General features: G+C 53.6%; 1 protein-coding gene across 3 annotated transcripts in view; it reads left to right on the top strand.

The window, feature by feature from the left end:
- Positions 1–26326, top strand: part of RXRA (retinoid X receptor alpha) — a 94210-nt gene that overhangs the window by 27244 nt on the left and 40640 nt on the right. Inside the window, exon 2 of one of the 3 annotated variants that reach the window (XM_039348341.1) lies at positions 15286–15650. The exons of the other annotated variants lie outside the window; for them this stretch is intronic. The gene's annotated coding sequence lies outside the window, so the exon portion shown is untranslated. The remainder of the gene's footprint in view (positions 1–15285; positions 15651–26326) is intronic. 3 annotated transcript variants of the gene reach the window in all.

Below are 26326 nucleotides of genomic sequence, written 5' to 3'. Positions count from 1 at the left end.
CACAGGAATTGCCATCTGCCACGCAGGTGGGCGAGGCAAACAAGGGGCAAAGGGGGCCACCAGCAGCTGAGCAGAATCGATACACCGGCCAGAGCTTCTCCGGCCAATCCAAAGCGGCGGCCAGCGTGAAGTTCAGACTCTGTCTGTGGCCTTGCCTTCTTGGGTGCTGGCCCTCACAGCTGGGGTGCCCCCAACCCCTTCTCCCTTGGGGATGAGCAGGCCATGCAGGTGGCAGCAGAGGAGCCAGGAGGAGCCGGGGAAAGAGACTTGGGACCCGGGCCGGGATCCTCTTGGCAGCCAGGCTGGGCTGTCCCTGCCCACCCTTCTCTGTCTTCGCCAGCATTTTCCTCCGGCTGCACCTTCTCTGCTTCCTGCCTTGCTCCTTACACTGCTCATCCCTTTGGGCATCTTGACTCTCCCCCATCATCCTTTCTTCCTGGGCTCCTCTCGGGGTGCCCACCGGCCTCTTGAATGCCACCCGCTCCTCCCAGCAGGCAGCCCGCCCTCCTTGGTCTGGCTTTTTCCCCTCCAAGAGCCAGTGGGATGCCAGGCTGTCCCTGGATGCCCATTTGCTGCCTCCTGCCAGCTTTGAGGCTTCTCCAGACAGGCCAGTTCTCCCAAAGTGGGCAGCATCTGGAGCCTTTTGGCTCCTTGGTTGAAATAATCGCCCTTCCCCACAGACTGCCGGCTTCCTCTCCTTTGCTTCCAGCATTTGCGGCTTTAATATTTCTTGGTTTCGTGACATCCTACTAAAGTACATCACTCCTTGCTGGGACTCTGTAATCAAAACCTTGCTGCGCTACATTTATTTTCTCAGCCATTGTTATTTATAAAAAATAAATCCCGGCTAAATAAATAAATAAAAATAAAGTCAAATAGAATAAAACATGACATCACCGGCACATAAAAGTGCATATCCTTTCCTGTCCCCAAGCCAAACCTCTTTGCTGTTTCCAGAAGGCTTCCTTCTGATTTATCAATTAATACCTTAAAGAACCAGGCGATGTAACCCAGCCTTGTCTTATTCCCTGCTCATAATTCACCTTATTGTGTACTTTCTCTAATGTGCAGAAAAATCAAGTGCTCTCACATTTATATTGCGGTCTGCAGACCGTCCCTGCCTGACATAAAGCCACACGGCTCTTCCCCGGTTTCGCCTCTTGTGGCTTCTTGTATCCCCCATCAGGATTCTGCCAAATGCTTCCTTTCCCAGGGACATTCACGGTTGCTGCGTTCCCATTGCAGAGGGGAGCCACCGTGGCTAGTCCAGCATGGATGCAGCCTCCCTGCACGCAGCAAGTAAACACCTGGCGTCCGTAGTTTAGCATTTCATTAGCACCTGCAGTCGGAGCTTTTTCAACCCTCTGTAAATTACAGAGTTTGTGACTTGCTCTTTTAAGGGCAATAGACTTGCAGTTTACAGTCCTCTCTGAGCAGTTTGCGGAGTCAGCACCTTGCCCCCCAACAGTCTGGGTCCTCAGAAGGAGGGAAGGCTGAGTCAACCTTGAGTCCGTCCGGATCGAACTCCTGGCTGTGGGCAGAGTTAGCCTGCAGTGCTGCACTCTGACCATTGCACCACCAGGGCTCCGTTCATCCAGCATTTTTGGACTATTTATAGCACTCATTTTGCTTCCATTCTTTGACATCTCATAGTAAGTTGTTCCCATGCACGTCTCTAAAAGAGCCGAGGTGGCGCAGCAGTTAGAGTGCAGTACTGCAGGCCACTTTAGCTGACTGCGTTCAGCAGGTCAGCGGTTCAAATCTCATCGGCTCAAGGTTGACTCAGCCTTCCATCCTTCCGAGGTAGGTAAAATGAGGACCCAGATTGTTGGGGGCAGTGTAAATATATATATATATACACATTGCTTATTGGTGTACACCGCTTAGAGAGTGCTTGCACTTAAAGCGGTATATAAGTCTCATAAATAAATAAATAAATAAATAAATAAATAAATAAATAAATAAAAGCCTACTTCCAGCCTTTGCTCCCTTTGTATCCCAAATGTCTTCACTTTTGTTCACCTGCTGGCCTTCTCGCTCTTCATCCATTTCCTTAACAATTTTACATTTCCGTCAGAATTTCTCTTGTGTTTTTCTTTGTCTGCATTCTGGGCAGCGTCTCTGTCTGCCTTCCTGCCAGGCGGGGCCTTTCCCCTCGTAGTTGTGGCCATCAAAATCTCTTGTGGGCATTTTTCTCCCAACTGCAGCTCTCCCTTCATTGTCTCCCGAAGCACCTTCTTCGTTCTTCCTATTAGCAGAGCCCCTCCTGCTCCCGGGACAAGCCCCTTCCCCTCCCCTCCGCCTTTCCTGCTTCCCTGGCTTTCCCTTTACTGCCCACCTTCCATCCCCCTGCTTTCCTTTGCATCCCCCTCCTGCTGCTCTCCCTCCTGCTGCTTGTGAGCCTTGAGTTCCCAGCTTGCCGCCTCCTCCCTTTTTCCATCTCCCTTTTTCTAGGATTCCCCTAGAAAAACGGTCAGATTTGCACCCCACGCCAACTCCTGAACTTGGGGCAAAGGTGCAACTGTGCTATACTTGCACTTTATTTCTGGTGTGGAGGCCAAGGAAGTCGGACCTTTTGCCCTCTTGGGAGAAACTCTCCAGTACAAGAATTCCTCAACTTACAACGGTTCATTTAGTGACTGTTCAAAGTCACAATGTCACTGAAAAAAGGGACTTTGCAGCCTCCCCGTGATCCTGTGATCCAAATCCAGACTCTTGGCCACTGGCTGGTGTTTATGACGGCTGCAGCATCGTGTGACCCCCCCCCCTTGGCCACCTTCTCACAAGCGCAGTCCGTGGGGGGGAAGCCAGGTTCACTTAACAGCCCTGGTACTCACTTAACAACTGCAGTGATTCACTTAACAGCTGTGGCAAGAAAGCTTGTAAAACGGGGCAAATGCACTTAACAAAGATCTCGCTTGGCAACAGAAATTTTGGGCTCAATTATCATCGTAAGTCGAGGACTGCCTGTATTTAAAAGTGGTAAAAATCAACCCTTATTGACCCTGATGATTAGCTCAACCTGCTGACTGCTTTTTCGTCTTTTATACATATAAATGTGTGTGTGTTTGTGTGTGTGTGTGTATGTATATGTATATGTATATGGAGGAGAAGAATTTACTGCTTTTTCTTTTCTTTCAGCACCCAGCCAGGGTGTTAAATTTAATTGACCGCTTTTTCCTTCTTTTTTTGTACACTATTTTTTTCTTTTTGGGTGTTGTTGGGGTTGAATGTATGCTTTTGTTTTGTTTCAATTTTGTTTGTTTCTTTTACTGTTTTATATTTTATTCTCTATGATAAAAAATAAACGAATAAAAATGGATCCTTCTTGCCACTAGTTTGCTGCTTCTTTGGCTAAGTGAGTCAGGGGAAGGCTAGTCTTATACCGTATCTTCATGAGCACTGAGATTTTGTAGTTTGATCCTTTTAGTTGCCGAGTTCACGCATTTCACAAGGCCACTGTGCACTTTAGTTAATGTTAGCCTTGGTTATTTTTTTGTGGCTAAGCACGTTGTATGATCACTAAGTTGGTCTGTTTATGGATTGTTGCATTGTGAGAACCAAGAAAGTGGTTCCCACCAAGTCAAAGGTGGGACATGACCGCTGGTGATCCTGGATCTGCATCTCTGGGTCCACGTTTGATTAAAAGAAGCCACTTTCCAGCTCTTGTTCTCCCTGGGCTAGGGATGCTGACGCTGCCCTGGACACCCCCCCCCAAGTCATTTGGGGCCCATGAATCTGGCTGTCTGATGAGGTGAGCATCTGCACTCCTCCGCCAGGCCTGGCCTTCTCCCAGGCCCTGCCTGCCTCTCATGCCACAGGAGCTGGGCTGAGCGAAAGGGAAGCTTGCAAACGCTGCAGAGGTATGCAGAAAATCCCCCCTCCCAGTTTGCGCACACACACACACACCCAGAAACACAACCCACCCTTCCAAGGGAAGCATCCACTGGGAAGGCACATCCAGCCTTTGTGCGGAAGGGGAGCCCAGAGTAGCCACAGAAGCCGAGGGCTGCATCCCTGGTGCGGCTTCCTTTGGAGATGCCGCTGTGGCCGTGCCAGCCCCCCTTTGCCCTGCCTGCTTTGCCTAATAGCACCGCGCCCGCGCTGTCCTCAAGAGTAGGCCTCCTCCAGGAGTGCCAGTCCGACCTCTGGGTGTTCTGGGGAGGAACGAGGGCCCCCCCGCCTTCCCTCACTCTCAGCGGGAGGAATGTAGCTCAGGGCTGTCCCAGAGCCTTGACTGCTGCTCTCTTGGCCAAGTTTCCCCACAGCTGTTTCTGTCTCAGAGCCTGTAGGAGGATCTGGAGAAATATTTGTAAGCCTCTTTTTGAAAATAGCAACAGGGACGGTCAATGAGCCATTTGGGAACTTGTCAGGGATTCGGCAGCCTCCCAGGAGCATCTTGCTCCCCCCCCCCCGCAGCCTTTTCAGGGGACGGCGAGGGGGGTCGTGGGGGAGCCAGAAAGGCCCCTGAGGCAGAACCGAGCGGCTGCAGGCAGCTCCGGCTTTTGCTGCTTTTCACCATTCTGACCCGCTGCTGGCTGCAGCCCCTTCTGCCCATCTGGGCAACCCTTTGGCAGGATCCTTGCAGGGCAAGGGTGCCCAGTGCGCCGTTTGGTGCTGCTTGGGTGTTTCCCTGTGGCTAAAACTGGGCAGGGAGTCACCTCCACCGGGGCTCTCGGAGGCCCAGGCCGAAGGGGGCCTCTGTCCTCCTCTGCTGCCCTCCACCCGCTTCCCAATCCATCAAGTGTGTTGCAGGCCCTCTGGCCACGTTGACCAGCGGCTGGTTCGCCAGGCGGAAGCGATTTCTCCTCCTGGGTCACTCACCCCCGGCCACTGTTTTGCCTGAAAATATTAATGCCACAAATTCGTGGCCTTGGTGGGAGATGGGGCCCTCGTTTGCCAGCAAGGAGGCCTTTTCTGGACTTTCTGGCTTTTTCTTTCCTTTAATTTGGGGCTGCTTTGGACTGTCTCTTCCCTGTGGACTTGGGCTGCAAATGCTCGAAAGGGCTTTTGTGTGGTGCATGAGGGTGTCATAGAGACGGTCCCTAAAGGATCTGCCAAATACCTTGCTGACTGCTGCAGCACACATTGCTCACAAATAAGGGGGGGGAGGAGGAGGGAGGGAGAGAGAGAGAGAGAGAGAGAGAGAGAGAGAGAGAGGGCGAGGGAGGGAGGGAGGGAGTGTGTTTTCCCAGCTTTTCCTGGGGCTTCTGGCATGAATGGAGACACAATCCTGACTGACTCCAGTGTCTTTCAGAAGCTAAGCGGGGCCTGCCCTGGCTGGCTGTGGGAATGCAGGAAACGTCTCAGAGTTAGTTTGTTTAGCTCCAAGCGCACACATAGGTGACTCTGGGTGCCCTACGAAATTTAAACAATCCACCCTATAATAAAAGCCCCCCTCCCCCCACCCCAGGATGGGGTTGCCTGGAAAGCCGCACCTTTCTTGGGGCTGTTGTGGCTCAACACAGCCTCTCAGCTGCTACTCCTGCGAGTGGGGACTCTGGCTGGGCACAAAGCAGCAGGAATGTGGGATCAGCCGAAGGAAGCCGTTCAGTAGAAGCAGCTTCCCCAGCTTGGAGCTTTGGGGTTCACGGGCAACTTTGCTATCCTAGGAAGGGTCGACCTCCTGCCTGGGGGGGGGAGGGTGTGGGCTTGGCTTCTAGGAAATCCTGCAGATTGTCTGCAGAATATTCTTGCGGCTCCTGGCATTCGGAAGCCCAGCAGAGGCCAGTGGTCACTTGTCTGAGACCCTCTCCAGACCATACTTCAGCAGGGGATGGGACAGATGACCATTAAGGCGTTCCCCCTTCTGGTCTTCAGGACTCCTTTTGGATGGGGGGGCTGTTCTGCTGGTGTCCCCTTGCTAGGTCTGCAGAGGCTGCCTTGTGCAGGAGGCGGCCAGAGGAGCTGGGGATGAAGGACTTGAGGTGCCTCTGCATCTGGATTGGCTGGTTTAAAAGAGGCTCTTCTCTAGCCAGCTGTGCTTGTTGCCTGCCCCCCTCGCCCCCCCCGTGACTGATGCGGTGGAAACAGAAGAGCATCCCTGGGATTCAGGGTAGAATTGGGAGCGGCTTGCCCTGATGGGGACTGGGAGGCAAGCGGCCTGATCCAGATGTGCCTGGGGAGCGAGCACATCCAGTCCTTCCCCTTGGCTGCTTGAAGGGGTTTCCCAGAGTGATGAAGGGGAGGGCAGTAATCCCTGGGGGGCGCTTTCTGGAGGATGTGGCTGTTGACTCTTCCCAGGGATGCCCTGGGGCCCCAGGCAGACTGGGAGAGGTGAGCAGCCATTCCAAGGCCGAGCACGGGGAGGGTAGCTCTCCTAATGGCCTGGGACCCCCACCGGCATAGGGACCCCTTCCCAACGGATCCGGATCATAGCCCCCCCCCTGGCCCTGGGAAAGCTTCTCAGAGGACCCCCAGGCTTTGGGCTGTGGTGCCTTTCCTGCAGGGAAGAGGGCTGTGGGGCTGGCTGGCTTTGAACCAAGAGCTTGCCCCCCCCCCTTCAGGAGCACCCCTTCCCTCTCCCAAACCATTTCCGGCCCGGCTTCTCTTGCTCCAGCCCTGCATCTGGAAACGGTTACTGCTGGAGGCTGGCCTTGGTGCAGAGGCGGCTGGTGCCTCCCCCTCCTGGTGCCCCTCGATTCTGCGGGCAGAGGGGGGGCCCTTCTGTAAGCCTGACCTGGTGGTTTGTGTGTGTGTGCCCAGGATGGTGCCAGGGCTGCTCCTGGCCACTCCCCCCCCTCAGGTGTGGCTGGGCTGTCTGTGGTGGTCTGGAGGTTGCCTAAAGTTCCATGGGAGTCTGTGGATCTCTCCTTCCTTCGGCTGGGGTGGCCGGGGGTTCGTGTCCAGGCGACACAGGGTCCCTTGGGAAGCCTGGCAGTCCTGGCCAGTCGGTTGCTGCTGCTGCTGCTCCTGACCCAGCTGGTTGTGGGGAGACCCGTGGCCCATTTCCGGCCCACGATCTGGTCTGGGGCCTTGGAAAGGGGCCGGGAGCATCCCCAGTGTTTGGGGGGCTGGCAGCTGAAACTGCCAGCAAAGCTCCTCTCCCTACTTCTGTGTTGGGAAAGTTTTTTGTTTGCTCCGAGGATTCCTTTTCATTCCAGAGGATGGTTGGGCAAATGGGCTGGCGTGGCGCTCTCTGCCCTTCGGCCCCACTGTTTCCCTTGGGACTTGGCACCGGAAGATTCGGGGTTCCCAACCCTGGAAGAAGCCCCAGCAGCCAAGGGGTTCTCTCTGGATGCAGCAGCCCTTTTCTGCCCCCTCAAATGCCCTTGTGGGCAAGTCAGGGACAGAAGATCCGATTCGGCCTTGCTGGGCAAACCCCAACTTCCTCAGGCCATTGACGGCCGGGGTCTCTCCCTCCCTGAGTTTCCCTTTGGGGCACCGTCTGGTCTGAGCCACAGCCCGAGAAGGAGGGCAGCCCCCCCTCTCCTGCCAGTGACAGCTTGGATCATCAGGCTGTCTCTGCAGGGTGCCCCCCCAAGACTTACTGCCTTTTTTAATGCCCCCCCCCAAGCAGAGGCCCCCTGAGGCCCCCTCCCAGACCAGGTGGGAACTTAAGGGTCCATGGCTGGAACTTGTGCCACAGGGACCCATTTTGTGACCCCCTCACTCAAGCGAGCAAACGGGGAAAGCTCCCCTGCACTTGGGGTGCCCGGAGCAAGGGGGCCGGGCTTTCAGGGCTGAGCTGAGTGGTCATCAGTGAGATGGATGCCTGAGCCCCTTCCTGTGCCCATCCATCTCGGAGAGCAGCCAGCTTGTCCTGCCCAGCCCTTCGGGGGGGGGTGGGGGCGCTTTCTTCCCAGCCAGACGAAGTGCGTGGCCCTCTTGCAAGGCTGCAGCCCCTGCATCTGGATTGGGTGGGTGGGGGTCAGGCCCACGAGGATGCCCCTGGCCCTTTCTCCACCTGATCCCCTGGTGTGCCCAAAGGCTTAGTTCAGAAGCGAGGAGGAAAATAGCCACCTTCCTCTTTCTCTGGGTAAGCAGAAGCTGCCAGCCTCTCGAGGAACTGGGCAAGCGAGTGCCAGTTGTGCCAGTCCCCGAGGGCAAAGGCGGAGCAATGGAGAGACCTGCCCTCGGGCCTGCAAGGGGCACTAATGTTCTCCTGGCCGTTGGGGTTGCGTCTCCTGCAGCCCCTCCAGCCTGGGTGGGGAGGGGGCTCATACCCACAGCCAGCCCTGTGTTGCCTCCTCTTCCACCAAGTGGAGCCCCCAGAAACGAGGCACCCAGAATAATAACCACTACTTTCCTAGCACAAATAATATTTTAAATAGAAGGACTCCAAAGTAAACTTAGCCATTCCTAGCTAGAGATCACAAACGGCCCGATAATCAAGAAGCTGATTTTAAGAGGGGGCTTTTTTTAGGGTATATTTTTTTCTGGGGTTTCTGGGAACTGAAATTGGACAGGGGTGTGTGTACTTCTTAGTGGGGGGGGCTGCAACTCTTAATCTGCAGAGCGGAGGGACTGTTTCCCTTTTGCCCCCTCCCTTCAGTGCCCCCCCCCTTCCATATCTCTTCACCAGTTCAGGCACTGCAGTGACTGCAGCCATGCATGTGTTCCTTTGGGAAAGCCCCTGGTTACTCGGTAGGTCCTCCTTTTATGTCCCAGGCAGAGGAGCTGTTAAAAACAGTGGGAGGAAGGCAGCTTGCAGTCCCTTCTTAGTAGCCTCAAGTTCTTTTTTTTTTTCAAGTCACAAATGCACAGAGTATGAACTACTGATGTGAAGAGTGGCGTGTTGGTATTAGTTGCTTATTTTGTGGGTACAACACGGATTGGGGACGGGAACGCTTGTGGTTTAGCTTGACAGGCTCTGTTCAGTGGCTGTGCCAATTCTGTCTTTGAATGAACTTGGCAATTCCTGCTCCTCAAAGCATCCGGAGAGGCTTGCAAAGCAGACTGGCCTGGGGGGGTTTTGGGACCAGGGGTTTTTGCTCCTCCAACGCTTTGGAGCTGTGCTCCAGGGAGGCCTTGCAGGCATCTGCCCGTGTGAATATTTAAGAATGGAAGACTTTAGATGGAGTGAAGTTGCAGAGAGTTAGGTTCACTCTGCTGTCTTCCTTGACATAGAATTTGTCAGCACAACATTTCCCTTTTTCTTTTTGTGTTTATTATTTTAAACATTTCCCTTTTTCTTTTTGTGTTTATTATTTTAATGCTGACCTGTGTAAAGGCTGGGTATTCATCTACAATATAAAATCGGTACTACTTGTCCAAATTTCACATTTGTGTAATTATGGAATTCTGGAAGTTGAAGTGTACACATCTTAAAGTCCAAGGCTGAGAATCACTGTAGTAGAGACTAAGTAGTAGTGGACATCCTGTGGCCTTATTTGATTTACTAGCTCCAGAAGAGTCCTAGAGGGAGGCCTGCAGGGGGGCTTGTCCCATCCTCTCTGGCCCTTTGGCGCCTCTGCTCTGGGGCTGTTCCCACCCAACCTCTTGGTCATTCTTTGGGGGCAGCTCTTGGGCAGAGACAGGTTGCTCCCTCTGGGAGGAGGTTTCGAAGTATTTATAACTAGATTCTGTAACAGCTTCATTCCTTATACCATCCCTCCTGTAAATTCGCAGGATTCTTTTTCCCCCGCCATGTATATGTATACATTTGAATTAGACAATGATGTTTCTCTGTGTCACATCTGTGTGTGTATGTGGGTATATGCATGATGGTATTTATTTGAGAGTTGAGTGCAACGAAATTTCATTTTAATGTATGCTGAATAGTGTACATTTAAAGTGACAATAAAGTTTTCATTGTATTCTTCTATTATGGGATGTGATACTTTATAGTGGCAAAGCATCCAGAGCAGTAGTTCTCCACCTGTGGGTCGGGACCCTATTTGGGGTCGAACGACCATGTCACGAGGGTCGCCAAACAATGCAGTCCGCCATTTTTTTCCCCCTTTTTCCTTAGCTGTGCTACTCCCTTTTATTCTATTGGCTTTTGAAAGCCAATAGAATAGACTCTCTTGAATAGAGTCTAATTCTATTGGCTTTCAAAAGCCAATAGGAATGGTCCAGGCTGTCTCTGCCCTGCTGAGCCCGCCAAAAGTCCCATTCTGCAAACGGTGCTGCACCGGTTGAGTAGTCCTCAACTTAAGACCGGTTGAGTAGTCCTCGATTTACGACCGGTTGGGGGTCGTGGCATTAAAAAGGTTGAGAACCACTGATCCAGAGGAATCTAACAGCAGCTTTTCTGTGTCCCGGACGCCATGAAAAGGCATCTGCTTTTGTGAGCGGCAGCTTTAGAATAGAATAGAGCCGGAAGGGACCTTGGAGGTCTTCTAGTCCAGCCCCCCACTTAAGCAGGAGAACCTGCCCTATAGCATCTCAGACAAGTTACTTTCTAGCCTCTTCTTAAAAATCTCCAGTGATGGAGCGTCCACGATTTCTGGAGGCAAGGTGTTCCACTGGTTAATTGTCCTGCAGCTCATCAGATGCCTGGGGTGACCGGATGGAGGGAGGGTGGCACTTGGGCTGAGGTAGGGAGAGGTGGGTTAGTTAGGCAGACGCAGGTCACACAAGAGACGGGTTACAATCAGCTGCCAGCTTTCATGCCAGAGCGGGACTAGAATTCACCGTCTCCCGCTTTCTAGGCACACATTCACCCCTAGATTAAACTGGCCCTCTTTATCAAGTGCCACTACAAAGCAAACATTGTGCGTGTTGGTTGAAACCGTTCCTGCTCAGCAACGGGGTTGTCATTTTTTTTTTGCAAAGTGGCCCCTTTGAGGCCGGTAATGGACTATCCGGGAGGTAAAAGAACTTCCGACTCCCGATAACCACCTGGCATCCTAAATTCTTTTGCCCAAAGTTGGTCCCATTCGTTCTGTGTCCAGAGGCGCATGGCTGGCGGATGATGGGGGAGGAGCAGGCGAAGGAGCCGCTAACCTCGGGTGTGAGATGCCGCAGTGGGTGCTGTGGCTGTGAGGGCAAAGTGTGGCCGTCTGGGTTTGTTGCAGGATCTGGATCCTGTGCTGGCATCCTTTGCGCTTGTGAGTCTCTGGTCTCTCTGCCAGTCTGGGCCTGCCACCCTGAGGCGGCACGGAGAGCCAGCAGGGGGGGCAGATGGGGGCAGGTTAGCCCAACCTCTGGACCAGCAGTTCTCAACCTATGGGTCGCGACCCCATTTGGGGTCGAACGACCATTTTACGGGGGTCGCCAAACAACGCGATCCGCCATTTTTCCCCCTCAGGGGGCGCTGCCGCCGCGCATGTGCGCTGCGCATGGGGCGCCGCCACACATGCGCGGTGTGTCCGTGTGACGGGGGTCGCCGTCACACAAAGGTTGAGAACCGCTGCTCTGGACAAAAGCGAAAATGAAGTGGATGCATTCAGAAACCCCCCTTCAAGCCAGGGCGAGAGGTGCATCTTAGGACAGTCCTAATCGCCCTCACAAAGCTCGATCCGTTATGACAGTTTTTGCCAGGCCTGACGCTGCTGACGGGGCAGCTGGACAAGGCAAAGGCACCTCAGAAATTAAGCGTCCTTTGGCTTCCCGGCTTTGGGCATAGGGTGGGGGTGGGGGGGAAGAGCGATGTCCCTTCGGACTCTTCTCCAGCTAGGAGAGGAGAGGTGGGATATATGGTGCTCCTTCCTGCACGCTGCCCACCTCCCTCTTCTGCAGGGCAGGCACAGCTGGTGGGTCTGCCAGCCAGGCAGAGGTGGATGTCATGGCAGGGCTGCCCTGGCCGATGCTGGCTGTGTGTGCCTGGAGACGCAAGAGTGTGCTGCAGCTCCAGGGGTGAGCAGCTGGCCCTTCACTGGCAGGAGGGTTGGAGAGAGAAATTGAATTTCTTCTAGACTTCCAGCTTCCTCAAGTGGTTTTGTGCTGGTGATTCTGAGTCTTTCGCTCTGGCCAAGCGGCTCTCGAGAGGCTGAGAAAAATAGAGAAGGTCTTTGGGCTGCTTCTTTTATCTTCTCCTCAGCCTGGCCAAGGTTGAGACCCCCAAGAGATGGATGGAGGTTGCAGGCTGACCGTTGTCCTCTCCCTCCTGTCCTGCTTCCTCTGCAGAGCCAACAGCCCCTTTGAACTCGTCACCCCTCCCCCTTTGAATAGAATAGAATAGAGCTGGAAGGGACCTTGGAGGTCTTCTAGTCCAGCCCCCCCCCCGCTCAAGCAGGAGAACCTATACCGTCTCAGACAAGTGGCTGTCCAGTCTCTTCTTAAAAACCTCCAGTGATGGAGCACCCACGATTTCTGGAGGCAAGCTGTTCCACTGGTTAATGGTCCTCACTGCTAGGAACTTTTGCCTTAATTCCAGGTTGCTGGAATTAAGGGGTGGAATGAATCTGGGTGAAGCTGCCTCCCTCCCTTTAAAGTGCACTCTCTCCTCAAGCCCCTTGGGATCTGAATGAAAGACCAGCATTGGCATTTCCTGACCTCTGCAGGCATCGGGGAGCTGACTAGATGTTTGCAGCTGGCTCTGGAGGATCTCCCGCCAGGCCTGCCCAGGATGATGGGTTCCAGGCCACACAATTAGGCCGAGTGTGAGGACCAGCTTCGCTGAAGAGCATAAAAGGCTGGTCTGGAGGGAATCCAAATGGGGCGCTTCACAGGCGCAGCCCAGCCCCAGACGTCGGGCGCCCCGAGTTCAACTGCTACGGAGGAGCCTTGCAGAGCTGGGGAGTCACAGTCAACAGGACGGATCAGGCTGCTTTCTTGAAATGGTTGAGGGTTTCTCCTGTCACATGGCGAGCATTAGAAGGACAAACAAACAGACTGCTTTTGACCCAGGCATTGTGCGGCAAAGTCAACAAGCCTGGCGCCAGAGGCCGGGGCCAAACTGGGAGCATGAGAAAAAAAAGGGGGTTGCAGCAGACCTTTCCCTGAATGGAGGACGGGCCACCCACCGGGACTCGGGTCTGGGGTCTGTGTTGGCTAGAGAAGGCCCGAAGACCCTCTTACCTGAGGGCAGAGCTGGGGGAATCATAGTCCACCCTGGGTGCTTGTAGCCGGCAGCTTCATTTCCTTGGAGTTTTAGAACTTCTCGTTGGTGTCCTAGTAAAGTTTTCATGAATTTCAGGAAAGTTTCTGAGAAAATATGAAAAGATCAGAGAATCATGGAAAATTTCGAGTAACATAAATTATTTATGTGCTCATTCAGAAATTGCTCGTGGCAGTTTATGGAATAGATTTTAAATAACTAGATTTTAAATCATGCGCACCCGCTTGCATGAAACGTGCAGCAAAAGCAACACGAGATGAAGTGTGCAGATTGAGCAGGAGGGGAGAAATGCCCACAGCCAGGGCACAATGTGGGGTTCTGTCCTCCAGCCCCAGTGACCACCTCCTGGGCCAGGAAAGCCAGAGCTATCCTAAAAGGAAGAAAGCAAGATTTTCCGAGTATTTTCCGGAGTTAAGGAATCCAGATTGTGTGCCAAGAAAAGAGCATGCGGTAGATGTGGTGTTTTCCCCTCCTTTGCTTGAATCTGGTTCTGCTCTTCGAGGGGGGTGGGGGGAGAGGCCCCTCCTTGCTTCAGGGGTTTCAGAAGCAGCTTCCCACACGGTCTGGGACCTTTAGGCTCCCACCATTGGCCGCGCGCCCACGTCGCCTCCAGCCAGCTGCCTCGGCCCATTCCCAGCCAGCTTTCTTCCCCCGCTGGCCCTGCCCCGGCCATTCTCTCTGGGCAACGGGCCCCTGGCCCTTCGCCCCGGCCCAGACGCCGTTGGTCCCGGGTGTTTTGCTCCACGGGACAAGAAGCCGGCAGTCAGTCGGGTGGCAGGCGGCAACAATGGTGCTGGGAAGGGTGACTGAGGGGGCTGCGATTGGTGACAAGTTATGGGAGAGAGTAAGATCTGCCAAGGTGACGGTGGCAGGCAAACGCTGCTTGCGCATGGCTTCTGGTGGTGCGGGGGGGGTGCAGGGCATTGGTGGTAAGTGCAGCTGCTGGCGGTGTGTGTGGGCGAACAGTGGTGGCATGCAGTGGGGGACAGCTGAACTGCCCGTTTGGCATCAGGCCAGCTGGATCAGGTGCAGGGTGGGGGGCAGCAGCCAAACGCCCTGTTCGGTTTTAGGCCGGAGTCCCGGTGCAGAGGCTATGGCAGTGGGGAGAGGTCAAAATGGGAAGCCTCTGCCCACTGCCGTGCTTAGCGACGATGCCTTGCCGTCCCCCCACCCCGCCAGAAGCCGTGCGCAAGCAGTGTTTGCACCCGTGGGGCATCTTCCCCTTCTAGGTTTTGTTTTGTATGCTCCCCCCCTCCCCCGTGGGCTGTAGGCAGTGGTGGTTCTGGGCACCAGCTCTTGCCCTTTGGGCTGCGGAGGCCACCTGGGCCAGGTGAGGCTCAGGGTCTGCCCAGAGGAGCGCCAGAGGGACAGCTGCTGACCCTCCCAGTGGGGCTGCCTGAAGGAGGAGTGGGTGCTGAGTGCCTGGGGGAGGGGCCTGAGGCTGCAGAGCGCCTCCTGTCCTGCTGCATGGGGCACTTCTGGGACTGGGAGGGGACCTCCTCTTCAGCCGAGCTTGGCCAAAGCAGTTTGTGGTTGTTGTCTTCTGCAACCGCCTTTTTGGCCCTCGATCCGATGCTTGGCCTCCAAATTTCCTGACAGTCCAGGCCCAGGGAAGAGCTGGCCCTACTTGGGTTCCAAGCCTGGCTGAGACCTGAAAGATCTCAAGAACTTGTGGCCAGGAGGTTGGTCTTCTCTGCTCCCCATCCTGGCCAGAGTCCACCTTGCATCCATGATGCTGGGTTCATAGCATGTGTGTGTGTGTGTGTTCTTGGACGCCCACGCTCAGCCATTGTTCCTCAAGAGGTGCTTGGCTTTTAAATCAATTCTGAGACCCACTTTCTCTACCCAGCCTTTTTCTCAGGAGAAGCTGCTCTTGGCATGAAATTGATGTTGAAATGTCCCCCCCCCAATTGGCCTGTTAGAGTAATGTTGTGCAGTCCGGATACATTAACTTTCACTCTATAAACATCTTACCATATAAACATGTTCAGAATATTTGGTTTTCTGCCAGCTGCCCTTGGGACAGCCTCATCTGCCTGTCTTCCTCTGAGGTTGGCCCAAAAAAGCCCAGTCCGGTGGGGGGCACTTGCTGGTCAGAGCCCCCCCCCCAGCACTTCTCCTGCTGCAAAGAAATTCCTTATGGAAGGGGCCCTTCCCCACATGCGCGAGCAGCCCCGGCCTTTATAAGCATGGATGGCATTGGGCGATTCACTGACAAGTAACAGTTCCCTACAATCTGTGTGTGTGTGTGTGTGTGTGTGTCTGTCTGTCTAATGTTTTTAAAGTATTTCTGAAAGACTTTTTTGAAACCTGTAAACCTGGAATCCCTCTCATTTTAGAGGCAGCAGATGTGGACTTTTGAACAGTGTTTGGAGGCACCGTCACCACGAGAGGCTGGTGGGAAAAGGGTGGCCAGGCAAAGAATTCCCCCATGTCTAAGAAGGCAAACCAATGAAGGGGCTCCTGCAGCTCCTGAACCATGCCCAGTTTTTATGGCACATTATGCAGTATTGCACAAGACTCAATCCCACCAAATGCATCTCTCTGAGACCAGCTCTGCTCTCTGAGCGGGAGAGCCTGCTCCTTCCCTCGGGAACCCTCGGCTGTCCCTCGGTGGTTGCAGCAGGATGCCCAGCCCCCCCTTCCTTCCTCTTGCGGAGAGCATTGGCGCTGCCCTTTCTGAGCTGCTGAAGGATTTTTCCCAGTGAGTTGCTCCGGTGAGAAGGGCTGTGGCCCAGCCCTTGGCATAAAAGGGGGCAACCAGAAACGCCTTTGGGGCAGTTGTAGGAGTGATTGGAGAGGAAGTGTGTTAAGGCGGCAGGTGAGGGCAACGGCAGGGGGAATGGGTAGGCGTGTGCTGTTGTGTTTCAGGCTTCCTCGGAATGTCGTTTCCTTGGAGCAGAACGTGCAAAAGGGAGGGGCAAAGGTTGCTGATGGTCACAGGCAGGAATATTTATGGGCTCCTTCTGGAGAGAGCACTTAGAGTAGTTTAACTTTCAAGATGTTCTGGTCTGCGGTTGTAAGCAGCTCAACTATAAAGCAAGCGAGTTTGCACAGGGATCAGCTACTGAGCGCAAGACCCACTGGCAACCTCTGGCTCGGCTAGCTGCCAGATGGAAGCCCTTGCCCTGTCCTGACTGGCACAATATGGCTCAGGACCCAGGGCAGGATGGGCCGCTTTGCTGCGGGTGCCCACTGGCCCTTTCAGTTCTGAATTCAATTCTATTATGGTTTCTCTCGGTTGCTGGTCTTGGATACAGGAATCAGCCTGGACAACAGGAGGCTTCCTAGACCTTCCACATCGACCCTAGCCAAGATCCTCCCTTCTCTTTCCTGCCCCAAATTGGCAGGGCTCGTGAGTGTGACTGCAGCTGCCTTCATCAGGGGGGCCCGAAGGAGGCAGGCAGAGACGGTGCACCTTTTCTGCATCTTGCACAATGCTGCTTACGGAAGGAACATTGGGGTGGCTCTGTTTGTTAGCAAATTGGAGAAATGGACTGGAAGGGACAGAATAATGCTGTAAGAAAATAACATACACTCAGACGGGATGGAGATAGCTGGGTGGGTAAAATGGTATCTGGAGCAAGATTAGAGCAAAGAGGTCGAGGGTTGACTGACTCTGAGTCTAAGGCTTCTTTCCCAGATCAGGGAAGAGCCGTTCCACTCTTCCTTAGAGCTGCTCCGGAGAAGCACAGCCGGACAGGCCGTCCTGCCAGCTGGGGAAGTTGCGATGGCCAGCCCTGCCTGCCTCTCCTCGCACACATCCCGGATCTTTGTCAGAGATTGGTTGGGGGTTGCATCCAAACTAGGAAATGCCTGCTTTGCTCCCCAGACCAAAATTGGAGCCCCTCCCTGGATGAATTCACCCGTGTGATGTTTCCCGTCCTTTCCTGTCCTCCCGAGGCCTCTGTGCCTGGGCAGCCCACGGGATGCCCGGATCCAGGACCTCCAGGCCTCCTCTCTCTTCTGGGAGCCCAGCCTTGTGGCAGTGGGAGGGCACTCCCCCTTGGCACCTTGGCTTGGATGTGGACAACTGCCTCCCGGTGTGGGCCTTTTTTCTTCTTTAAGCAAGATGCCACATTTGCCAGTTCAGTTCTTCAATGTCTTTGTTTTTAAGGAAGCGGAAGTGCTTGGAGCACGAGAGATCAGCGTCTGCTGCCTGCCGTCCAAATGCTCCAAATAGAGAGAACTGCAAGCAGAGCAAACGGGGCAGTTAGGGAGAGCTGACCAAGAGGGCCATGAACCACCTTTGGCAGGTCTCTGGCCTGCCCATGAGCTCACTTGGAACCAGCCTTTCTCCCCTCTCTGCCCTGCCAGGGACGGGATTATTTCCCTGGGTTGGCCCCCTCCACTTGTGGGCTCTATTCCCACCCTGAGCAGAGCAGAGCAGAGCAGGCGGTTCCTCCCGCTGTGCCCGTGGGACGGGTCCTGGCGCAACGGGCTGCCCTTGTGCAATTCAACACGAGGCGTCCTTGTCAAAGCTTGCAATTATGTTTGGGGAAGGAAGTAAGAAATCCTGGTATCCCAGAACAGGTCTAGCCACCAACTCATTCGGTAGTGCTGCAGGGGATTTGTGTGGGGGGGGAGGGTTGAGGCTGGGGGGGAGGGAGGGCTGTGAAGAAAGGGAGGGGCTTTCTGGAAGGATGAGCCGTCAGTGGCAAAAGCAGGCCGCCCATTCTGAGATAGCCCCAAAGGAAGCTGCCTGCAGCCCAGGAAAGACCCCAAAGCAGACACCTCGCTGTGTACGGGGAGAGGGGAGGAAGTGGGATTTTACGGATTCCCCACCTCGCAAGAGAGAGGCAGAATTTCGGTGAAGAGGAACTTCTAAGCGGTTGCTGGGGAAGGGCCTGACCGTCTCCCTGCCCTCGGAGAAGGAGGGGGGCACATGCGCGGGGGGGGGGGAGGACAGATGAAGTGCCCAGTGTGTGTGTGTGTGTGTGTGCATTCTCTCTCTCTCTCTCTTCAATGTGATTTTTATTGAAGATTTTTACAAGAATAAAAACAAATATAGAATAAAAATTAAGTAACAGATTTTTTTAAAAAAAGCTGAAAAGAATAACTGTGAAAGGCCATAGAGATAGGAAAGAATAATTAAAGAAGTGACCTCTGTTCATTACAGCAGTTACAAGCAAACTTGAAGCTTGCTCTGACATTACATAGTTGCCCTCCGTCCCTGATTCAACCTTTTAAATCTATAAATCCAAAAGTCACCAGCTTATTTCCCCTCACCCCATTTTCAGCAAAAAGTCCACAAAGGGCTTCCAGCTGTTTAATAAAACTCTTAGTTTTATAAACAGATCAAACAGATAAATTCCAAATTCAGGGGATTTGGGCCATGGACTCCCAGAAGATGCTCAGCAATTCCCCCCCCCCACCTGGCACAGATCCCCACTTTCCTGCCACTAATCTGCTGAGGATTTGAGCTGGAAGGAGCCCTTGAGGCCATCCATACCAACCTTTTTAAGCATGAATCCAAACGGGAGCCACCTCCCCCCCCCCAGTTCACCTGTCCAGCTGCTTTTCTGGCTCCCAATGGGAAGTTGATTTCTCCAACGTGGGTAGATCAGTTTGTCAGCCCTGGGCCCCGTGATACAAGCAATCCTCAATTTAGAACAGTTCATTTAGTGACCATTCAAAGTTACAACGGCACTGAAAAAAAGTGACATGACTGTTTTTCACACGACCCTTGCAGCATCCCCAAGGTCACATGATCAAAATTCAGACACTTGACAACTGATCCATATTTATGACGGTCGCAGTATCCCAGGGTCACGTGATCCCCCTCTGCAACATTCTGACAAGCAAAATCAATGGGGAAGCCAGCTTCACTTAACAACCATGTTACTAAGTTAACAATTGCAACGATTCACTTAACTGTGGCAAGAAAAGTTGTAAAATGTTGTTAAATGTCTCACTTAAGAGCAATGTTGGGCTCAGCTGTGGTTGTAAGTTGAGGAGTATCTGTACTTGTTAGTGAGCAAGGAGTGTGTGTGTTTGTGCGTGCGCGCCTTATAGCTTCTTGGAAGCTTCCAGCCTCAGACGGGCATCAGCCCCCAAGGCCAAGAGGGGAGCCCTGCATGGCTGCCTCTCTCCACCAGAGCACGGAGGACAGAGCCCGAGTGGGCCGAATCGGGAGTGCCTGCAAGGGGCCCATCCTGGCACGTCAACCCAGCGCTGACTCAGACTGAGCCATGCACCTACCCAGAGATCCAGCCACAGGTTTTATTCAGAGGCAAATTAACTCTCACACACAGGATTCCCCCTCCACAAGCGTGCACATAAGTGGTTCAGAGATTCAGAGGCACAGGCAGCCTTTGCCAACCAGTCATCTTCCCCACATCTTTCGGCCAGGGGTGCGACCCAGGCCTGCCACCCCAAACTGGCCCCGCAGCCCCCCTGGGACTTCCCAGCATGCTCCCACCTTGGTTGCCTTCAGAAGCCCAGGAATGCTGCGGGAGAGGGCGGCTCTTTGAAGCGAGAGCACTTCTCCCCACACGTTCACAGCCATGGGAGGCGTTGAAGGGAATGGGGTGGGGGTCGGGGAGCCCGATGGCTTTCTTTGCGACCAAACTCCATCTGCTCTTCTGTGTAGCCTTCACAGGAGATGCAGTGGAGAAAAGTGGGAGCGTTGCACTGGCAGGAAAGCTTTGGTATGGGGTGGGGAGTGGGGGGCAGTGAGGGGGTTCTCTAGGTCAGCTGCCTCTCTCTTGGGAAAAGGCACCAGAAAACCCCCGTCAGGCCATAAAGAGCAGGGTTCCTGCTCAGGCTATTTTGAGAGGAAGGGAGGATGTTCCCACAGGCAAATACATGCACACACACAATCACACCACCCAGCCCAGCGCTCGGCCACCCAAATTCGCTTATCTCCCGAAAGGAGCTAAAACAAGAGGGGCCTCTGGTCGGAAAGGGAAAGGGAAGTGGCCGAATGCAGGAGAACGTCTCTCTCCAGCTCTAGACATGAAACCAGGACAGAGATTTTCCCTTCTTGCGGACTTTCTTGTCATTTGAGTCTTTCAGTCCGGAGCAGAAAGCAGCCTGGTCGGTTAGCAGGAGCAAAGAGAGACGCCGTCCCCCTTTCCCTTTGGTCTCAGGGTCTTTTTCACCCAGTGCAGCTGAAAGAATTCCCACGGGAGATCGGGGGGGGGGGTGTCATTGGCGGAAGACATGGTGAAGACCCCCAGCTGAGAGCGCTTGAGGCAGATGGGACAGGCTCTCAGAGAAGAAGGTGGATCTGGGGTTTTGGCATGGTGGAACCTCCAGGTGCAGCCTAGAGAACCAGAGTCTTCAGCTGCTCCTGGCTGGACACAGGGCAGGGCCGGGGGATCGGATCCAGGTTGTCTCCTGCCTGGACTGCCTCCTTCTCTCCCTTTTCCTGATTTCCCTCAGCCCCATCTTCAGGCGGCTTCCGCCCACCTGCCCATCCTCCTGGCCTGCGTGGTGTCTTCAAGCCTGGTGCTCTGTCGCCTTCTCCGTGCAGGGACCTTGCAAGCCCAGAGAAATCCCTTTTGTGTAATGCAGTGTTTCCCAAACTTGACAATTTTAAGGCATGAGGACTTCAACTCCCAGAATTCCACAGCCAGCAACGCTGGCTGTGGAATTCTGGGAGTTGAAGTCCTCATGCCTTAAAATTGTCAAGTTTGGGAAACACTGGTGTAGTGGAAGGGGGGAATGGCCACCGGGAGGCAGGTGGTGCAAAAGAAGGACCCTCCCCCTGCCCCCCCCCCGGTGAATATAGCCACTGCCTCCCTCTCAACACGGAGGCCTGTTCTAGGGGAAGGAGCTGAGGCTTCTGGGGTGGCAGGGGTCCCGGGGTGGGGGCAAGAGCCCTCTGCTTTTCTGGCTTCGGGTTTTGCAAAAGAGGCGGGATGGAGATGGGTCAGTCCTCTGGAACTCTGTTCCCCCCCCCCAATTAATATCCTTAATCTTAGCAAATTGTGGTCTGACTGTAAAATGGAGGGAGTGATGCACATCGTAATTTATTTATGTCAAAATGCCACTTGGTTGGTGTGCACTGCCCAGGGGAGTCTAATGTCATTGTGCTTGCACTGAGCATTGTTGAACTTGTGATGAGCGCTTTTGTTGCTTAGCCACCTCGGGGCAGTTCAGTTTTCGTTGTAGGCTGTAACAAGCGTGTGTGGAGTTGATTGTGCGTACATTCAAGAAATAAACAGGGATGCCCCCAAACCAAACCTCGTGCAGCCACATCCTCACTCAGGCATCCTGGGAATTATGGACTTGCGTCCTGCAGGTCAGGGGCAGAGTTGGGGGGACAAGTGCCACAATTTCACTCTCTCGGGAGAATTTCTGCTCACCTGCATTTGGAAAAGGAGCTAGCCATTTTCAAATCAAGGAGAGAGGCAGGCAGCCCCTTCCCCAAAGAGACAGACTGCCACCCCTGCATCGCCCAAGTGCCATAGAGTAGTGGTTCTCAGCCTGTGGGTCGGGACCCCATTTGGGGTCGAACGACCATTTCACGGGGGTCGCCAAACAACGCAGTCCGCCATTTTTTCCCCCTTTTCCTTATCTGTGCTACTCCCTTTTATTCTATTGGCTTTTGAAAGCCAATAGAATAGACTCTCTTGAATAGAGTCTAATTCGATTGGCTTTCCAAAGCCAATAGGAATGGTCCGGGCTGTCTCTGCCCTGCTGAGCCCGCCAAAAGTCCCATTCTGCAAACGGCGCTGCACCAGTTGAGTCGTCCTCGACTTACGACCGGTTGAGTAGTCCTCGACTTATGACCGGTTGGGGTCGCGGCATTAAAAAGGTTGAGAACCACTGCCATAGATGGAGGGAGCCTCTCCGCCACATTTGAAAGCGAAGCCTTGTGGGAATTATCCCGCTGCATCTTTGACCTCTCCAGATCGATGCTGTCAATCTGAGCCCTCGCTTCCTGGTCCTGGGATGGAGAGCACTTTGCGGTGGCCGCTGTGGCTCTGCCTGCCCTGCTCCTTTCCTCCTGGCTGAGAAAGCCTGCCGGGCTCTGGAGCAAAGGCAAAGCACGTGACTTAAGTGTGGCAAGAATTTTGGCAGCTGGCAGAGAGCGGACGCTGGGCTGCCGGTTCCCACGGGGGAAAAATCCAGTTCAGGGAATCTCTGCTCTGTTTCTACTGGCTGCCTGGTCGTTGCCCGAGACCACCAACTCCGCCAGCCCGATTAGAGGATTTCCTCCTTCCCAATTAGGCCTGGAGCCAAGAGGGGAAGCGAGGGGGGTGGAAGGACACATCCCTTGGGATCAGAGGTGACGGTCCAACCCTTCCCAGCTGGCTTCCTTGCAAAAAATGGAAGAGGAGGAAATGTCCAAACAGCTGGGAAGAAAACAAGACATCTTTTTTTCTCACATGCAGTAGGGTGCAGCTGGGAGGGGGTAGAGTAAAAAGAGAAATAAATTATTTGTATGGTCAGATCAGGCCCCGCCTGGGATACAGTTTTCTAGTAGTAAATCTCCAGTAGCCAGAAACCGCCAGGTTTATTAGTGGGGATGGTGAAGGTGTCTCTGTCATCTTCACATAGAGTAGATCATGGGTGCAAGAAATAAACAGGCCAAAAATGTCAGGTGTTTCAGATATCTTGCATCCTTCAAGAATAAAACTGAATGCTTAAGCCAGGGGTCCCCAACCCCTGGTCAGTGGACTGGTACTGGGCTGCGGCATGCCAGCAACCGGTCTGCACAAACAAGCAAAGCCCCATCCTTGGGATGCAGCACACAAAACCACACACTCTCCGGTCCGTGGAAATACCTCTCTCCATGGAACCCGTCCCTGGTGCCCAGAAGGTTGGGGACCTCTGGTTTAAGCTTTTCCGGTAATTCAGGCACTGAGTTAGCCCTTAAAATGCCCGTCTCCAATGGGGTTCTCATCCAGGCCTCTTTGGGCAACTGTCCACTGCTGGAGTCGATTGCAAACGTAGCAACTGCCCTGGCTCAGGTGCCTGTTTCTGCCTGCCAAGCAGCTTGTGTGAGTCTCAGAAATTGAAACGAGGCCACCCGATCCTCCGTTTTCAATGCTGGGAGGAACAGCCGTTATCGCTTGTCCCATTCCTATTTTGAACTTCAGCTTCTCATCCACCGAGGCCTGTCTGTCTTTGTCTGCCTGCAGCGTCTGGCCGTGTGCAGGATGTCCCTGCCCCCCCCAGCCCCCCAATGCCTTTATGCGCTCTCTCTGAGATCTCAAGAGGTAGCCCCGATCTATGATCCAGGATGTGCTTGGTAATTGAGGTGGTTTCTTTGACGGTTCTGCTGATACTGTAAACCGGGGAACTCAGATAAAGAAGTGTCAGACCTGCCCCAGTTTGCTCTCTCGGGAAAGCAAGACGCGTGACTGCATTTAATTGAAGCAGAGGAACTGTTACTGAAAGAAACTGGCTGTAGCAAAGTCAGGAAGAATCTGGTGTTCCCGTGCAAAATACAAAGCTATTCTTTCCAACTCCCAATCCCACTCCCATGACCAGTTCCCCCCTCTCCAGCCAGCCAATGTGATGCCAGTGTGATGTTTTGAGGAACTCTTGAGATGTCAAACTGGCAACCTTCCATTTTCAGGGCAAATGGTCTTGAAGATCTTGGCACAAGCTGATTTGGTGGAGATCTGATCTTCTTCCGTTGTCCCTTCCCCCTCCCCATTTCCCACCATTTCATACCCAGGTGTGGGTTGCCCCCAAATGCCTCCCCCCTCCCTTCCCCTTTGATGGCAGGGACCCAGCAAGGCCGAGGATGGAGATCCTGGTGGGATCCCTCAAAGGCATCCATGGGGAAACAACTTCCGTCCTCTTATTTGAGGCTTGTGATTGCAGACGTTAGACCAGTGGTTCTCAACCTTTCTAATGCTGCGACCCCATAATACAGTTCCCCATGTTGTGGTGACCCCCAACCCCTTATACATCACCGGGTGCCAGGGGCGTGGCCAAAGAAAAGGGGGAAAAAATGGCGGACAGCCTTGTTTGGCGACCCCCGTGAAATGGTCGTTCGACCCCAAATGGGGTCCCGACCCACAGGTGGAGAATCACTGCGTTAGACTCAAGCAAGTTGAGTGGGAGGGATGAAAGACACGAGTTACTCTTTATTCCCACCTTGGCTGCTCTTGCAAAGAATTTCTGGAAATTTTCCTCCGATGCTTCAGATTAACATTTTCTGGTGGGGGAAGGGCTGCTAAGTCCCAAGCGGTGCTAGAAAAAGGCAGCTGCTTCTTTTCACAGCTCGGTCCTGCTGGGGCGCTCCGACTATCCAGGGCTGCACAGAGGAAGGAAGGGGCCAAAAGGGGGCCGAGTGTGGCACCGTCTGGGGGCTGGCATCTCTCCAGCATTGCCCTCGCCCTCCCACCAACTTCTCAAAGCTTCCCAGAATGGCTCTTGCTCTCCTGCCCGTTTCCAGCCTCAGCAAACAGACCTTGGACTTCATGCCCTGCCCGCCCAGCCCTTCCCGGCTTCCTCTGGGGTCGAAGTTCAGCTCCTCCCTCCCGAGGGACCATTAGGCCATTTCCATTCAGGTGCCGTTGCTGCAATTTGGAGGCTGCGACCTGCCGCCCGGGCCCGTCCTCCCCTTCTGGACGGTCAGTTCAGAGCAAGTCTCACCTTCCTGAGGTGAAGGGGGCTATTGGGTCATTTCCAGAGTGTCCTGCAGCTGTGGTGGCCACCCCATCCCAAAGCGAGCAGTGATGGGATTTGAGCTTCAGCATTTCTCCTTATTGATTACTGTTGCCGATATTTCTGCAAAGTTGACTTGAGGAAGGAGCTGCAAAGTCACAACTGAATTCCTTGGCGTGTCTTAATTTTATCTTCTTTTATTTCATCATTAGCTTTCACCCCCGTTTAGAGTGGGGGGAAAACCATGTCCATTTGGTGCTCAGCATATTCGGGTGGCTCATGTGAAACAGGAAATCCAGATTGTGAAGCCTCCCAACTTGTTGCTCACCAGAGCTCCTTCTTCTCACTGGGCTCCTGCTTGGTTCCAAAGACCCCCAAGAAGCCTCCAAAGCTGGCTTGGCTGGGCCTCGACTCTCCTTCCAAGGCAGCAAAAATTGGGCTTCCAGAGGGCGAGAAACTGGCCTGGCTGCCCCTCAAACAAAGCGGCTCTGGAAGTGAGGGGCAGCCATGTCCAAGCAGCTCCTGGGCAGCCTCAGAGCCTGTGCTGGGAGGGGGGGTCAAGCACGGGTCATCCAGGGATTCCAAGGCCCTCAAGAGAAAGGTCGAAGGAACCAGGTAGGCTGAGTGGTGATGATCACCCAAAATGTCAGGAACTGCTGTTTGGCTCTGGGGTGCAGAAACCGGAAGAAGGATTTGGCTACAGCAGTGGTTCTCAACCTTTTTAATGCCGCGACCCCCCAACCGGTCGTAAGTCGAGGACTACTCAACGGGTGCAGCACCGTTTGCAGAATGGGACTTTTGGCGGGCTCAGCAGGGCAGAGACAGCCTGGACAATTCCTATTGTCTTTGGAAAGCCAATAGAATTAGACTCTATTCAAGAGAGTCTGTTCTATTGGCTTTCAAAAGCCAATAGAATAAAAGGGAGGAGCACAGCTAAGGAAAAGGGGGGGAAAATGGCGGACTGCGTTGTTTGGCGACCCCCGTGAAATGGTCGTTCGACCCCAAATGGGGTCCCGACCCACAGGTTGAGAACCACTGGGCTACAGGAAGGTGAACTCTGTGGGACGTTAGTAAATAGTGTCACGTAGCAGGAAAGTGGAGCCATGGACCTTGGGCAGAAGTTCATTTCTTGGGGATGCTTCAATTTGGAGTCCTGCACCAAAGAGGGGGTGGACTGGATGGCCTCAAAGTGATTTTGATCCCGTGCCTCTGTTTATACAACCAAGGATTGTATTAGCTTTTTTGGCTGCTGCCACACGCAGCTGGCTCATGTTTAAGTGATCGTCCACTAGGACTCCAAGGTCCTTCTCACAATTACTGTTTTTGAGCCAGGTTTTGCCTAATCTCTACTTGTACTTTTGGTTTTTCCTGCTTAGGTGTAAAACCTTGCTTTTCTCCACATTAGAACTCATTTTGTTGGATAGGATCCATTGTTCAAGTCTGTCAAGATCTTTTTGGATCCCGAGCTTGTCTTCTGGGGTGTCGGCTATTCCTGCCAGTTTGGTGTCATCTGAAAATGTGATGAGTTCCCCTTCTATTCTCTCATCTAAGTCATTGATGAAGATATTGAAGAGTGCTGGGCCTAGGATGGAACCTTGTGGTACCCCACTGCTTACTTCCCTCCATGTAGATGTAATACCGCTAAGGACAACTGGCTGAGTATAGTTTGTCAGCCAGTTACAAATCCATCTGGTGGTGATGCTATCTATCTCACATTTTTGTAGTTTACCAAGATGTAGGTTGTGGTCTACTTCGTCGAATGCCTTGGTGAAGTCTATGTCCACAGCATTTAGCTTATCTACTAAT

Source organism: Crotalus tigris, unplaced genomic scaffold, assembly GCF_016545835.1.
Source record: "Crotalus tigris isolate CLP2741 ecotype Arizona unplaced genomic scaffold, ASM1654583v1 scf7180000018142.649072, whole genome shotgun sequence".
NCBI lineage: Eukaryota > Metazoa > Chordata > Lepidosauria > Squamata > Viperidae > Crotalus > Crotalus tigris.
The sequence above is the reverse complement of the archived record's forward strand: the minus strand, read 5'-3'. Positions and strand labels throughout refer to the sequence as shown.